Source organism: Zalophus californianus, chromosome 15 (genome assembly GCF_009762305.2).
Source record: "Zalophus californianus isolate mZalCal1 chromosome 15, mZalCal1.pri.v2, whole genome shotgun sequence".
Classification (NCBI taxonomy): Eukaryota; Metazoa; Chordata; class Mammalia; order Carnivora; family Otariidae; genus Zalophus; species Zalophus californianus.
This window is the reverse complement of record NC_045609.1, coordinates 27,506,195-27,519,062: the sequence shown is the minus strand read 5'-3', so window position 1 is coordinate 27,519,062 and position 12,868 is coordinate 27,506,195. Positions and strand designations below refer to the sequence as shown.

The following is a 12,868-nucleotide window of genomic DNA, read 5'->3' as shown; positions in this document are numbered from 1 at the left end:
TTGGAGCTATCTGAATATTTGATTTCCATAGCTACATAATTTTAGTTGTAATGATTTATGTGTCATCAAGATTCATATCTTTTGCTACTGAGCTCTCAACCAAACATATTTTGAATCACAGTGACTTAATGATATACATGAAAGAATCATACATTATGTGTAAATTCCAGGAACAATAACATGCTTATTATAGCTTCAAAATATTATCTTATAGAGCTGGCCAAAGAGCAGTAAAATAATACAGTTCTTGCCCTACCAGTTACTAAAATATACAAAACTACAATAATTGAGGTAATTTAGTGCTTGTGTAATTTTAAAAGACACAGAGCGGAAGAATACTCTGAAGCCGACCTGGTAGACTTAGAAAAACATTCATTTATATCACCATACATTGTATACAAATATACATTTTAGGTCGAGTAATAAATGTAAGTTTAAAATTGTAACAAGTGGAAAAATGTACACAAATCTTTTATTTATATTAAGATTGAGAAAGGCTTTCTAAGCATTGGAGAAAAAGGAAGAACTTATAAAAAAGGATTACTAAATTGAACTACATTAAAAATTAAGTTATGTAGACCAATAGAATGTCCTAAACAATATCAAACTATAAATGGATAATTGGGTAAACATTTGTAACAAAAAATAACAAAAACATGATGTCATTTATATATAAAGAATACTTAAAGACATTATGAAGAATAAAAAAACAAATATCCTAGAATGGACAAAAGACATGAGCAGATAATTCACCAATTTCTTCCCATAAAACTATGACCCATAAATCTGTGAATAATATTCAACCTAAAATAATTTAAAATAAAGTAACTTTTAAATTTATAAAATTGGACAAACTTTTAAGATAGATTTGTTACAGGAGGGTATCATGATGAATGTTCATTGCAGCATTATTCACAACAGCCAAGACATGGAAACAATGTTGATGTTCCTCAAAAGAAGAATGAATAAAGAAAATGTTGTGTGTGTGTGTGTATATATATATATGTATCTATATATATGTATATATATATATGATGGAATATTTTTTATGTAGAATCTTTTTTTTTTTTTTTTTTTTTTTGGCTGGGTGATAGACATTGGGGAGGGTATGTGCTATGGTGAGCGCTGTGAATTGTGTAAGACTGATGAATCACAGACCAGTACCTCTGAAACAAATTTTATGTGGAATCTTAAAAAGAAATCAAAATCATAGAAACGGAGTAGAATGGTGGGGAATGAGGAGTAGAGGAAATGGGGAAATGTTGGTCAAAGAGCACACACTTTCAGTTATAAGATGAATAAGCTTTGAGTATCTAATATATAGTATGGTGACTATTGTTTATACTGTATTGTATATTTGAAATTGGCTGAGAGTAAATCTTAAGCATTCTCATGCACACACCAAAAAGGTAACTATGTAAACTGATGGATGTATTAATTCATTTGATTGTGGTAATAATTTTATGATATAAAAATATATCAAATCCCCACCCTGTACACTTTAAATATATTACAGTTGTATTTTTCAGTTATGCCTCAATAAAGCTGGGGGGGAAAAGAAGATAATCAAAACAATTCAGCTGATGAGACCCTTATGTCTAAAAAACAAATACAGGGGCGCCTGGGCGGCTCAGTTGGCTAAGCGACTGCCTTCAGCTCGGGTCATGATCCTGGAGTCCCGGGATCGAGTCCCACGTCAGGCTCCCTGCTCAGCAGGGAGTCTGCTTCTCCCTCTGACCCTCCCCCATCTCATGCTCTCTCTCTCTCTCATTCTCTCTCTTTCAAATAAATAAATAAATAAATCTTTAAAAAAAAATAAAAAAAAAAATAAAAAACAAATACAAAACAGAAAAATAAAACTGTAATGCAACACACCAAATTGAAATAAATTTCAAAAACTACCATATGATCCAGTAATTTCACTACTGGGTATTTACCCGAAGAAAATGAAAACACTAATTCAAAAAGATATATGTACCCCAATGTTTATTGCAGCATTATTTACAATGGCCAAGATAGGAGACAACTCAAGTGTCCATTCATAGATGAATGGATAAGAAGATGTGGTCTATATGCACAGTGGAAAATTGCACAGCTATAAAAAAAGAATAAGATCTTGCCATTTTCAACAACATGGATGGACCTAGATGGTATTTATGCTAAGTAAAATAGATTGACAAAGACAGATACCATATGATTTTACTCATATGTGGAATCTAAAAACCAAAACAAATAAAGAAACAAAAAGCAAAATCAGACGTATAAATACAGAGAACAAACTGATGGTTGCCAGAAAAAAGGGAGTGGAGAGATGGGCAAAATGGTGAAGGGGAGTGGGAGATACAGGCTTCCAGTTATGGAATGAATAAGTCATGGGAATGAAAGGTACAGCATAGGAAATACAGTCAATGGTATTGTAATAGTGTTGTATGGTAATGGATGGTAGCTAAGTGAGCATAGAGAAATGTATAAAGAAGTTGAGTTACCATGTTGTACACCTGAAGCTAATTTTGTGCCAACTATATTCAAATAATAAAAAGTTGGAGATGTTTATTTTTAAAATCCAGACTCAAAATCAAAAACTAAGAGGTATGAAAAAAATTAAAAAAGGGATGAGGAATGTAACAAGTTCATCAAAATTAAAGAATAGAAAAAATTCAAAAATGACAAATTATAAATCCAAAGGAAAATAGATTCAAATAAAAATTCCATAAGGAGCATTGAAAACAAGCAGGAGATTAACTAAGAGACAGTGATGAGATAAAAATAAAAAAAGAAGAAAAGAGAAAAAAAGACCTTGAAAGAGAGAGGAGGCAAAGAGTTTCCAGTATACATATCCTTGGACACTTTGAAGAATAATTTAAGAAATAATAAAACAACCAATATTTAAAAGTATAAAAATATTTTCATATGTAAGACTAAGCTTAAATTTGTGTATTGAAAGGTGTTACCATATACCAAGGAATTTTACCCAGACAACAATAAACATACACATATTTTCCTCATATATAAAAATATTAATATATTATACATATTATAAATAACACCCACTATGTGTACATATCTACACATATACATGAAAGGGAGAAGAGACAGCAAAGTGAAACTAACTAAATTGTAACACTTTATGAAAAGCAATCCTTACCTCCACAAAGGAGAAGCAGGTATTTTAACCTTGTATGATTTCATTTCTTGTGATTATCTCCATACCTCTAAGCAATATACTTTCTTCTCTGAGATATAATTTATTGTCTTTTCCTACAAATGAGAATTTAGATAACTTATAAGACTGTTCATCTTCTTTTCTCCCCCTCCTTTCCTTAGTTTGATGAATTTATATATTTTCACTGTTTATATTTACAGTCCTTGATAATATTATTTTATTCATAACTGGTTTTTTGTTATTATGTGTTAGTTATATCTCAACTTCCAACTATGTATAATGAAGAGATTCCTACTTTCACTCTTCTGCCTTCAACTGCTCCATTCTTTTATTTTTTTTAAGATTTTATTTATTTATTTGAGAGAGAGAGGGTGAGAGAGCCCAAGAGGGGGTAGAGTCAGAGGGAGAAGCAGACTCCCTGCTGAGCAGGGAGCCCGATGTGGGACTCGATCCCAGGACTCCAGGATCATGACCTGAGCCAAAGGCAGTCGCTTAACCAACTGAGCCACCCAGGCACCCAGCCAACTGCTCCATTCTGTGTCTCATTCATAACCCAACTTCTTTCCACTACATCTTTTACATTAAGATAGGTAATACTTACATCCTTTTCAACAATTAAATCCCCCATGCTTATGTTATAGGTTGATTCTGAAAATAAGGATTAATAAATAATATTTTATTATGGCATTGATACAATTAACCTAGATAGGAAACATGCATGAAAGAAACATTTCCTGTAAAAAATTGAATTACAGTTTAGACATGGTTTAAAGTGTCCATAGATTTATATGGAAAACAGCAGATTATGGAAAGAAATCTAAACTAAGAGCTGTTTTAATATCAGCTGATAAGTAGGGCAATGAGAAGTCTCTTAATTCTGTAATGTAAATATTTAGAGTGTATATATATATATATATATATATATATATATATATTTATAGGCAGAATGTGGAACTAGAAGGATAAACAATGAAGGACAAAGCCACGAGAAGCAAAATTCCAAGAAGTGGGCAGAGGAAATAGAATTCCATAAAAACAGAGCACTCAAGTGATTATAAGAACATTTGTAACATGAGAAGAAAGATTCTGGGCCATAGTTAAGGGAATTTCAGTGAATGATCAATGAGTTGTTTTATTTGAGGAAATTTTAGTTAAAATGATGATTGAAGGGGCACCTGCGTGGCTCAGTTGGTTAAGCATTTGCCTTTGGTTCAGGTCATGATCTCAGGGTCCTGGGACCAGCCCCATGGGTGGGGGAAGGGCTCTCTGCTCAGAGGGGAGTCTGCTTCTCCCTCTCCCTCTCCCCGCCCCCATCGGGTTCTCTCTCTCACACACAAATAAATAAAATCTTTAAAAAAATGAAGATTGAAAAGATAGTGTAATTTTGGCAGCTCTCAGTTTGTGGGTACTTTTGTTTGAGTAGCTTCACTAAATGGTGAAAGGGAAAAACAGTCGTTAAAAGAGGTGGATGAGAGACTAGCTGATAAGAAAATAAAAATAACATAGTATCTTTTTTTTTTTTAAGATTTTATTCCTTTATTTGAGAGAGAGAGAATGAGAGAGAAAGCACATGAGAGGGGGGAGGGTCAGAGGGAGAAGCAGACTCCCCGCTGAGCAGGGAGCCCGATGCGGGACTCCATCCAGGGACTCCAGGATCATGACCTGAGCCGAAGGCAGTCGCTTAACCAACTGAGCCACCCAGGCGCCCAAAATAACATAGTATCTTAAAGGAAGCATAGTCAAGACAGATTTTGAAATATCTGAAGGGAGAGAGGAAATGGGAAGGGATAGAATGAAATCGTAGAAGGGGAGTAAGAAGCTATAACCAAAAAATGAGATAAAGAAGTAGAGCATAAACACTGAGAAATAGGGAAACAAACAAACAAACAAAAACAGATATGAAGGTAAGTCTTCATGACTTTAAATGGCTGTCCCTTCTTGTCTTAGCTAGAATGTTCCATCATAAAATCCTTTCTTGGCCATCCAGTGTAGCCTTCCTCCCCAACCTGTCTCTCTATATTACAAGATCCTGTTAACTTTCTTTTTAGCAGTTACCACATACTGGATTATCTAGCCCATGTATTTATATATTCCCTGCCTCTATATCCCTAACAGACTATAAAATGTATGAAAGTATGAAATTTGACTTTATTGTTTTATATCCAGAACTTACAACAACCTAAACAGTATATATATACGAAGTAGCTGTATATACTATAGTATGTGTACATATATGTATACATGACAGTATATAATACATACTGGTTGAATGAACTAGGAAAATTTAAAAAATAATTTAAAGTAATTAAAAGAAAGAAAGGAATTGCAACTTGAAATCAGAAGAAACCAAGTATAAACAAACAAAAACCCAAACAACAATGGAGTAAACATAAGTTTAAGCTCTAGAAATACACTTTTTTATTTTTTAATTTATTTTTTTAAAATTAAAATATAATTAACATACAGTATTATATTAGTTTCAGGTGTACAATATAATGATTCAACAATTCTGTACATTACTCAGTACAATAAGTCCACTCTTAATCTTCTTCACCTATTTTACCCATTCCTCCACCCTCTGGTAATTCTCTATGGTTTATTTTCCATACGTAAGAGTCTGTGTTTTTGTTTCTCTTTTTTATTTTTTTCATTTATTTTGTCTCTTAAATTCCACATATACGTGAAATCATATGCTATTTGTCTTTCTCTGACTGACTTATTTCACTTGGCATTATACCCTCTAAGTCCTCCATGTTGTTGCAATGGCAAGATTTCATTTTTTTATGGCAGAGTAATATTCCATTGCATATGTATATGTATATTTACCACATCTTCTTTATCCACTCATTTATGGATGGACATGGATTGCCTCCATATCTAGCTATTGTAAATAATGCTACAGTAAACATAACAGTGTATATTATCTTTTCCAATTAACGTTTTTGTTTTCTTTGGGCAAATACTCAATAGTGAAATTACTGTGTCATATGGAAATTCTATTTTTAATTTTTTTAAAGATTTATCTATTTGAGAGAGAGAGTGTGGGGGGGAGGGGCAGAGGGAGAGACTCCTCAAACAGACTCCCCACTGAGCACAGAGCCTGTCACCTGGCTCAATCCCAAGACCCATGAAATCATGACCTGAGGCGAAACCCAGAGCTACACACCTGACTGACTGAGGCACTCAGGTGACCCTCTATTTTTAATTTTTTGAGGAACCTCCATACTGTTTTCCACAGTGTGTTCACCAGCTGACATTCCCACCAACGGTGCATGAGGCTTCCTTTTTCTCCACCACCTTGCTAAAGCACTTGTTGTTTCTTGTGTTTTTGATTTTAGCCATTCTGACAGGGAAACCCACTCTTTTTGTTTCTTCCTTAACCCTTACATAGATCTTAAGTGTTGAACACTAAAGATTTTAATTTCTAATGCCCATGTGGCATTAAGAGGAAACATATAGTCAGGGGAGCTAGAAGTGAGATGCTTGTAAAAGCCAAGAGTTGTGCCTCTAAAAGGAAACTAGAAGTAATTCCATGGACCAGTTTGAAGGAGTAACAAGAAAGATTTTTCCTTGGAGTCTGAGTCAATAAAGTTCATCTTTAAGATATAGAGACCCCAAGTATATGACCTATTAAACTGATGTATTTCAAATTACATATTCACAAATTCTATCTCTAAAGTAAAGAATTAAGATGCAAGAAACAATGATGAGCAAAGAAATCAGAAAATCTGTTGGCATATTCAAATAAGCTTGGCAGAAAAACAACAATGATAATAGAAAAGACTATTTGAAATGAACAACCTGCCCAGGGACTATGTAATTGGTGGAGATCAGAGTTAAAAGGTCTACTTTTATATTCAGGGAGAATTGAGAACATTAACATTGGTGTATTAACATTATGCTTTGCTACCTAAAGAATGCATATAATGTCTTTTTAAATTTCTGAGGAAGCTCTGAAACAAAATTAACATATCAGTAGATGAAAGTAATGCAGAGAGGTTAGAAGTTAGAAGATGAGAATAAAATTAGAAAAAAATGGGGAGTGCATATAAAAAACTATAAACATGTTAGAATCATAATAGATATATCAGTATTTGTAATATGTAAATGTAGTAAGCTTAGTAGTTAAAAAAAAAGTGAGTACAATACCATAAGTACAGATGTCAAAAAAAATCTATCATATTTATTTATTTACTTATTTATTAAGATTTTACTTATTTATTTTAGAGATAGAGAAAAAGAGTGGGGGGAGGAGCAGAGGTAGAGGGACAAGCAGACTCTCCACTGAGTGTGGAGTCCAATGTGTGGCTCAATCTCATGACTCTGAGATCATGACCTGAGCTGAAATCAAGAGTCAGACATTCAACTGACTGAGCCACCCAGGTACCTCTATCGTTTTTACATAGAGGCCTATAGGAATCTTTTTTCAAGCAACCATGGAAAGGAGGAGGAAACCTCTCTCTAAAAGAGGAAGGAAATGTGATGAGCACTAAATAATGTGCTCATCACATAATTCGATGTTTCAGGTATACATTACTAGATTGTACACCTGAAACTAATATAACACTATATTTTTTTAAAGATATAATATATTTTTAATTTGAGAGAGAGAAAGAAAATGCATGCACCCAAGAGCAGGTGCACCTGAGTGGGGGAAGGGGAAGAAAGGGAGGGAGAAGGGCAAGCAGCCTCCTTGGAGCACAGACATGGGGCTCAGTCTCAGGACCCTGAGATCACGACATGAGCTGAAACCAAGAGTCCTATGCTTAACCTAAAGAGCCACCCAGGCGTCCCTATAATAGTGTATGTTAACTGCACTGAAATTCATATTTTAAAAAATGAAAACAAAAACTAAAAAATAACAGAGGAAGGAAATGTATGAATAAATAGAGGGAATTTTATGAAGTAAATGCCTAATAACTTCTATTTGTGGGGCAATATCAACTGTGGAATATGAGGAAGTATAAAAAGGCAAACATAGAATGAGAGCTTAGATAAAGACACAAAAAGCGATCTGGATTATAAAAGGTAGTCAACTAAGAAGATCACTCATTAATTCATTTATGGTTCATCACCCAGTTTGAAACCTAAAATATTCATTAGGAACAGAGTGAGTAGATTTTCCCTTCACATGTTCTGAGTAAACTAGAAAATTGGATTTATCTGAATTCCTAGGATGGAAAGGAATTTGCAGCAGCGTTCAAGGGCATGAGAGAATTGAGCACTGTGAGTTGTGTAAGACTACTGAATCACAGACCTGTACCTCTGAAACAAATAATACATTATATGTTAAAAAAAAAAAGAAGATAGCAGGAGGGGAAGAATGAAGGGGGGGAAATTGTAGGGGGAGACTAACCATGAGAGACTATGGACTCTGAGAAACAAACTGAACTTTCTAGAGGGGAGAGGGGTAGGGGAAATGGGTTAGCCTGCTGATGGGTATTAAAGAGGGCTCATTCTGCATGGAGCACTGGGTGTTAACGCAAACAATGAATCATGGAACACTACATCAAAAACTAATGATGTAATGTATGGTGATTAACATAACATAATAATAATAATAATAAAAAGAAACTATTAGAAAAGTCATATTGGAAAAACTGACTGGGTCCAGACTGTCAAAGGAGGGGAATGAGGTCAAGAAATAGAACAAAAAGTGTAAAGGTAAGGGTATGTCACCAACAAGTGATGAAAATACAGACTTCAGTAGTTTTTTTCTGCTCTGCATCTATTTCCTCCCAAAGCTACATACTTTGAATCAACTTAAAAAAGAATGCTGAATATGTCTTTGGAAAGGATGCTCAGTGACTTTGAGGGTTTTGCAATCTGTAGCTGGGGTGTTAGAAGAGAATTCACAACTCCACAGAGTGGTAATTCATTGGAAAATAGACACATTTCATGTTTTGCAAAAGCTAAACAGTCCAGCTTTCTCACAATCTACTGTCACTGCCAAAGACATCCACAGAACAGGAATAATATGTGTCCAACTTGCAGTAAAGGAAGAGTAACAAAATTGAATGTTGGACTCTGATAATCTTTTGCACTTGAATTGAATCCAGATTCAGTTTAATTTCAGTTCATATAGACTGTGATAAATCTCCAATTGTTTTAAAATGGATACAATCCTGTTTTTCACTCCTTTTTTATTCCCAGTTCTGTTTTAAGAGTTTTTTTTTCAGACATTACAATGTTTTTCCGAGCCTTAAATTTAGCAGTTTTATATATAGGCTGTTCCTTAGTTCCACCCACATCACATTTCTTTTGCTGCAGTCTTAGCTTCTTTATAATGGGACCTGTGAGGATGGGGGTCATATTTGGCAGGGCAGTGTTTATCAACAATAGCAGTCGCTATTTGGTAGTTGGTACACTCTTTGTCCCACACACAGAGTTTAAATGGTTATATATTTTTAAAAATAATAAAAATATATTGGGGCGCCTGAGTGGCTCAGTCATCAAGCTTCTGCTTTCGGCTCAGGTCATGATCCCAGGGTCCTGGAATTGAGCCCCGCATCAGGCTCCCTGCTCCGCGGGAAGTCTGCTTCTCCCTCTCCCACTCCCCCTGCTTGTGTTCCTACTCTCACTATGTCTCTCTCTGTCAAATAAATAAATAAAACCTTTAAAAATAATAATAGTAAAATATATACATTATCTTTTCTAAAGTGTCACTAAATATTCTAATTTTCCTCAACTACTATTTTATTATCAATAAGAGGCATAATAATAGTACACTTTGATGAATGCTTACTATATACTTCACTATGATAAATATATGTTTTCTCATTTTTATCTTCAGTAAAGTTTTGTTATTACATTCTCCATTTTATTTTAAAGAAACTGAGATTCATAGAGGTCAACTAGGTTGCTCAAGGATACACAAATCAAATTGAATTTGAATTGAAGTCAGTCCAACTTCAGAATCTGTGTACCTACTCATTGTTTTGCAAGTCTTTACCCACATGCTAAACACAGAACAAGACCCAGTCCTTTCCTCATGGGGATAACAGACCAATTGGAAATAACAATTGTGTGATGCGTTGCGTTGTATGCTTCTAGCTGTAAATTGTTAGGATTTCAGAAGATGGGAGTTATCACTGGGGAATAGAGTAAGCAGAGAACAAAAGTATGAACAGGTGAAGTATGTACTAGAATTTGAATGAACTATGGGGATTAGAAGGAGATGATATAAGTGAGCAAACCCACAAAGGTGGAGGCTAGAAGGTGGGAATGAGTCAGATCCATTTGGGGGGCTCTAAGAAAACTATATAGATCCAACCTGAAGTTTAAGATAAGCATGAAAAATGTGATAGATTATGAAAAGGCCTTAGAAAATGGACAGGGGTTTTTGTTTTTGTTTTTGTTGTTGTTGTTGTTTTAAGAAGTGGGAAATGGGGAACTATTCAAGAATTGGGATCATGATGGTAGCATGACAGAAGGAAAAGAAATCTAATATATGTAAGAAGAATGACAGCACTTTTGGATGGCACTAGCAGAGACGCAACCCGGTGGGGTCTAACCATCACTGGGATACCCATATAATTAGACAGGCTTTGGAAATTCTGGTAAAGGCCAATAGAAACTTGGTAAATTGCTAGAAAGTACTGTACTAGGAAATGGAAAAAATACTCCTGTAAAACCTGATATAGCCATTTCTGAGCCTTGGCACAAGACTTTTGGCACACAGACCATTTAGAACCTTTTCCACCCTTAACTGAAGACATGGAGATTTTACTCTGGTTGTCTGTGAACAGTTACAAATAGAATGAAGCATCTCTGTCACTACCATTGTGATGCATTCATTCCAGAGCAGAAAAGTCAGGTTTTAGTTTTTTAAACATGATTTTTCCTTGATAAAAGACCATCCACATAGTCACAAAATATATGTTACATTATTACAATGAACCTATGGAATTTTCTAAAACTCAGCATCCCTTTTCTTCAGAATCTGGTACATTCCAGAATTAGACTTAAGGACTTAAGACTTGCTAGAGGGAAGTAAGTCTTTCCACTTGTACTCATTAGTTTCCTAGGGAAGCGTCTTTGAAATTCCTGCCTGGAAGGTAAGTGTTCTGGGGGCAGAGGTGCAGAGGGCTAGAAGTCTCTCCATTTACAGTTAAGTATTCACACATTCACTCAATACCCTTGTCGTCAGTAAAAGGTACTCCACCCCAAAGTTAGTCTAAAGACCTCCAATGAAAGACTGTTTATTTTACCCTTTCCAGAGAATTAATCTCTAGACTTTTCTGGAGGTAAGGGAGAAGCCGATGTTCAGTGGTGTGGAGTGGGTGAGGGGACCAAACTGCCTTTTTCAGTCCCTCCCTTTATCTCAAATTCCAGTCATGCATGAATCTTTCTGTTTAAATCAATTTAGTCCTTAGTTTTCCCACTGCTGGTTTGGACTCTGGCTTTCTCAGGTTGACTATATTATTTATCATGTGGCATCTGCTTTCTAGTTTCCTAATAGTTCTTGCTGTTGTCTCTTGTCCTGTTCTGTTCTTTCCATCCTAGAATGTTTAGATCTTTAAAAGAAAAAATAATGCATCTGTAGTTTTAGTGGGACTTGGAGAAGGACAAAAATTATATACATGTGACAATCTGTCATCTTAACCCAGAAACCCACTGGAATTTATTAGGGTTGTGAAAGTTTTCTCTTTATGATATTTTAACGTTCAGATTATTTATTAATGTTTTCTTCATAAATTGTGGCCTCTTTTCCTCTTCTCACCTTAGGTAAATTCTGTCCAAGCAGTATCTTGGCTGAACCTAAACAGTTCCCACATTTCATGGTTTATGTAACTCTTGAGAACATCTAATTTTTTTTTCATCATCTGAACAGGAGACAGGCTCTAGGTAAAACTTTCTAGATATTTAATTGTACCTTCTATGATCACTTAGGATGTATTTTTGAACGATTGCTGAAAAATTATGAGGAAAAATATAAAAAATGATAACTATCCTTTAATAAGAAATAAAAACCATCATATTCATCTTTGTCAAAATATGATTTCTAAGAGTGTATCAACTTTAATGTCAGTATTTTTTAATGTCAGTATTAATAAAGTTAAAAAATTGAATATACCTAGGTAAAAGTAATACTTTTTATATATAATATTATTTTTTTAAGAGTGAGAGAGAGTGTGCAAGGGGGGAGGGGCAGAGGGAGGGAGGGAGAGAGAGAGAGAGAGAGAGAGAGAGAGAATCTTAAGCAGGCTCTACCCCCAGCATGAGCCGGATGCAGGACTGGATCTCATGACCTGAGCTGAAATCAAGAGTTGGACACTTAACCAAGTGAGACACACAGGTACACCTAAGCACTATTATTTTCAAAACTATTTATCCAGAAATATACCAGGAGCTATATCTATCCTCATTAACTGTGTATTTTAAGGCACAATATGATGTCAATTTTTACCTTTAAAAATGTATTATTTTGACAAAATTTGTAGGCTTTTGTAGAATTTCTGTTGGTTCATTTATGGAACATCTACTGAATATCAGGCACTGTCCTTGGTATTAAGCATATACCAGTACCTACAGTGGAGGATTTTGAACTAGAGTAGCATAAGATACAATGGGAGAAGAGGTGAGGAGAATAGGAAGATGGGCAGCGAAGCAGAAAGGTGAAAGAAAAAGATCTAAAAGAATGATAATAGATGGGAGTAGACATGGTGGCAGCAGAAATTCAGCTCTGAGAGACTGCAGAATCTT

At 34.8% G+C, this 12,868-nt stretch overlaps 1 protein-coding gene across 3 annotated transcripts in view; it reads left to right on the top strand.

The window, feature by feature from the left end:
• The window catches only part of CTNNA3 (catenin alpha 3), a 1,953,765-nt gene that overhangs the window by 1,799,131 nt on the left and 141,766 nt on the right, over positions 1-12,868 (top strand). The gene's annotated exons all lie outside the window — the stretch shown is intronic.